The following is a 4,724-nucleotide window of genomic DNA, read 5'->3' as shown; positions in this document are numbered from 1 at the left end:
TTCCCTTGGGAGCTGCTTATGGCAGATTTGAAGAGGAAAAGGCAAAGGCATTTCTGGTAGCATATGCAGTTAAAGTTTTGTGGCAACAGGTAATGACTTAGCTTCTCAAATGCATGGCCCTAGGGGAAACTGAAACACATATCATCGTTTCCTGGACAAAGCTGAGTTTACTTTCTAGATTTTTACTATCAAGTTTCAATGAGAAGTGAGTGGAAGGGAAAGGGGAAGCTAGCAAAATGGTTGCTTAAAAATAAAAAAGAAAAGAAAGAATATAGGGTCATTGAACTATTTTTAAAATGTACAGAATCAAATTTAAGGAATTTCAGAAGGGAATACAGAAAAGCAGGATAACTTTGAAATAATACAACATTATTTATTATATATTTCAAAATTCATTTTATATACTTCTTTAAAAGATACAAGCTGTATAAAATAAATTTGTTTTTATATATGTCCCTTTTGGTTTTGTTTTATATACAGAAGTGTTCTGGTCTAGTTTTAGAATTTATTAAGTTCAGAATTTAAAATATTTTTAAAAGGTAATAACCAAAACCAGAAAATAATAAGAAAAAAATTGCATCTATTGAATAGCTTCCACCATTCTGTATACTTCACTGCAAATAGCCATCTCTACATCTAATAAATTCTAGTATCCCATTCTAAATCTTCTGGCATGCTGATGCCACATTATATCCCTAAACACAACTTTGGCGAGGCATTTCTTTGAGTCCTTCTGACTCCAGGGCTGGTGTTCTATCCACTGTGCCACCTAGCTGCCCCAGACTATTTTCTTTATGAAGTATATATGTGTATATGATTGGCTTCCAAATTTATCTATCATGGAAATTCAGGCTTTGAATATGGTTTAGTAATAAGTTCTCAAAAGTGGATTAAGAATTTTACACACAAATTTAATTGATAGTGGTAAAGACAGTGAAATTATTTTCTCATTTTTAAAGTATCTGTCTGATAATTTTAAAGGCAGAAGAGTTCATTTTGTGGCTGGACCCTCATAAATTTTTAAAAAATTCTTATACCAACTATGGCAAAGAATTGGAAATTGAGAGGATGCCCATCAATTGGGGAATGATTGAGCAAGTTGTGGTATATGAAGTAATGGAATACTATTGTGCTATAAGAAATGATGAACAGATTGACTACAGAAAAACCTGGAGACTTGTATGGTCTGATGCTGAGTGAAGTGAGCAGAACCAAGACAATGTTGTACACAATAACAGCCACGTTATGCGAAGACTAATATTGATAAACTTAACCCTTCCCAGCAATACAAAGACCTAAGACATCTCCAAAGTCCTCGTGATGAAAAATGCTATACACATCCAAAGAAAGAACTAGGGAATTTGAATTGCTATTTTTTTTCTCTTCTGTTGAGTTTTGTTTCCTCTTTCTGGCGGTTCCTCCTATTGGTTCTAATTTTTACTTACAACATCATTAATATGAAAATATATTTAATAAGAATGTAAATGTATAGCCTATATCAGATTGTGCACCATCTTGGGGAGAGTGGTGGGGGGGAAGGGGGAGAAAAATTTTAAACTCAAAAGCATATGGAAGTGATTGCTGATAAATCAAAATAAATTAGCAAAAAATGTTTAAAAAAGATCCTTATACCAACTACAGGATGTAGGTAAGAATAGGAACAACAACTGGTATATAAACTGAAATTCTCTAAAATTTCAAGATTGGAGAACCAAATTTAAATGATTGCAGTAAATTGTATTGTCCCTACTAGCACAATTATCTAGGAACCTCTGCATTTGAAACCAGAGAAGCAGAGCCCCCTTTAAAGATATTTTGAGAATGAAGTCTATTCTCCAAGAAAAAATATATAGAGACCAGAGGACTACATGAGATATCTAGGACTCAAAACTAGTGTAGATGGACATTGAGAATGGGTTACTAGGATACAAGGAGACTTGATGCTAGTTAATATTGATGATAATTATTGTATTGCTTTGGTCTTTTGTTTCATGATCTTTATGTTTAAGTCTTCTTGGTCACCTTGGTGACATGTGAATATCCCTTCTCAAAACTTATCCATTGTGAGCCCTCTAAGTAGTTTGATCTGTAACCTGACAATGTAATTATGATTATGAATTTATGAAAAACCTTATAGATTTGGCTTATAGATAAGTGATCCATGGAGTAGGTTGTCCACTCTCCTATAAGTCAGAGGAAAATTGAATGTATTTGGACGCCAAGTAGTTAATAGTGGGAATTGAGTGAACCACACTGACTCCATCTTGTGACTCAATTGTGGAATGAGCTCCTGTCTTATAAGAAAAATTTATTCAATTGTGGGAATTTGGAAAAAAACAAAACACCTTATTGCATTGTTTGAACTTAGCCCTGTGTGTCTGGGAAATTTGACCATCTCTAAATGTTTTTAGAGACCCCTAACTGAGGATTTAGGTTATACTGACCAGAAACTCAGATCCAAGGATTAATGCAAGGAGTTTTCTCACAATTGTACATCTCAAGCAACTAATATGTCTTATCTGAAAACTGGCCCTGTACTGATCAATCAGTCATTACAAATGTTACAAATATTTGGAGGGTGGGACACCTCCTTTTCCAAATTCAGGAAAATTGCACCCCTTTACTCCCTCCCTCAATCTAAGAGCCCCTGCCAGTCCTTCTGACAGCTTCAAATTTGTGGGTGTGGACATCTGGATTATTTGAAGAAAGTCCGTGCTCCTGAGCGAATGGCAGAACTTTCCAGATATTTCAAGGTTCATCTTGTATGGACACAGAAGCAACCAACATCAAGACAAGACAGCTGTCTAGAGACTCAGTCAGTGTTCAGTATACTGTGCTAAATTTTTTTTCTCTTTTTTGTTCTCTTCCTTTTTGTTATGTGTCTTATTACAGACAATGGCTAGACTAGAACTATTGCTGTATCTGCTTATGCTCTTCACTTATTGGTAGTTTCACAATGGTACCTAGTACGTACTTTCCTGATAAGTCCCCTCAAGGAACTAACCTCCTGGGATAAAAATGCCATTTTTCATCTAGCTTCCACTATTGCTAATTGAGAAGGAGGTAACAAATTGTTGGATTTACCACCTTAATCCTTAGATTTACCAATGTAAGCCCTCAGTTTTCCTTCAATTCAACATCTCATCCTAGCCCAACTGGCCTCTCATGGAATCTTGGCTTATACTTGCCTCTCCTTTCTTGGCCAGAATGAGAGAAGCACCCTCTCCCTTCAGCCAAAAGGGTGAAATGTCAAAATCCCCATGTCTACACTACCTTTCTCTTTTCACCCCTCTCTTTTTATTATTAGGAAACACCCTATTTTCCAGAGCTAAGGCCCAGTAAGCAAGATGTACCCTGAGCTTGGCATAAAAACAATCCTCTGTGCTCACACTCTAGATGAACTCTGGTGTGGCAAAATCACAGAATCGTTTCACACTAGTCCAGATGGTCCCTAGGTTCAGACAAGCACCTGCAAGGAGTACATTCTGATCATGAAGCCCTGCCATGAATCAAATTTTCCTCATTGTTGCTGTTACTCATTCCCATAGCTATAGCTCACTATGTGTTTCTTTGTTCAGCCACTACTATATGTATCAAGCATTGATGTGCTAATACAGCTGTCTAGTTTCCCTTCTTCAATGGAATAAAGAAGGATTTTTGCCTATAACCTCTGTGAACTCTTTGGTCATTTATTTTCAGGAGTTTGACAGTCTTAGCGGGGTAAGTTGACAACTGAATATGAGTCATACCAAATAGTTATTGTACAGTACGCACAATAAACAAAAGCTTATGCTACATTCTAAAGTCAACCAGCCAGTGCCCTTAAGTTTGCTATTGGCCTCTGGGCTCTAAGAAAAAGCACTGCCTTGAATTAGCTTTAGGGTAGAGGAAAATCAAAACAAAAGGAATTATATCTAAAAACTTTTTGAAGTGATGAAAACTTTAATATTTAGCTTTCAGAGTCAAGTGATTCAAGGGAAAGATTTAAATAGCAAAAAAGTGGTATGTCAGAAGTCATACTGTATTTGGAGGAAAATATCCTTGTTCATAATGATGATTGTGAACTAGCTGATGAAATCCTATCTTAGAGTTCAAGGTTGTCACAGTTCTGGACTGCTGAACTATAGTCAAAAGACATGGAATCAGACTGTGATAATCCTGAATTGTGACTAAGATAAGATTCTATAGATTTTATAGGATTCTAAAAGATGTGTATATACATACTTTGTTGTTCAGTCATTTTCAGTCACTTTTGACTCTTCGTGACCCCAATTGAGGTTTTCTTGGAAAAGACACTGAAGTAGTTTGCCATTTCCTTCTCCAACTCATTTTATAGATAAGGAAACTGAGGCAAACAGGATTGAGACTGGATTAGAACTCATGAAGATGAGTCATGCTTATTCCAAGCCCAGTGCTCTATCTATTGCACCACTTAACTGCCCCTATATATACATATACACACATACATCCATATACATATGTACATACATACACATATATGTGTATATACACACATGTATATATGTATATGTATTATATGACCACAGAGAGAGATACATAAATATATATACATGTGCCTGTGCACACACACATCTCAAGATGTAGGTTTGAACCCTAGGTGTTTTGTTATCTTAAGCAAATCACAGAGATTCTCTGGAACTCTATTTCCTCATGTATAAAATACAAAGGTTAAACTAAATAGTCAGAAACTCCATTACTACTTG

The sequence above is a fragment of the Vombatus ursinus genome, unplaced genomic scaffold, assembly GCF_900497805.2.
Source record: "Vombatus ursinus unplaced genomic scaffold, bare-nosed wombat genome assembly UNPS02014791.1, whole genome shotgun sequence".
Taxonomy (NCBI): Eukaryota; Metazoa; Chordata; class Mammalia; order Diprotodontia; family Vombatidae; genus Vombatus; species Vombatus ursinus.
The sequence above is the reverse complement of the archived record's forward strand: the minus strand, read 5'-3'. Positions refer to the sequence as shown.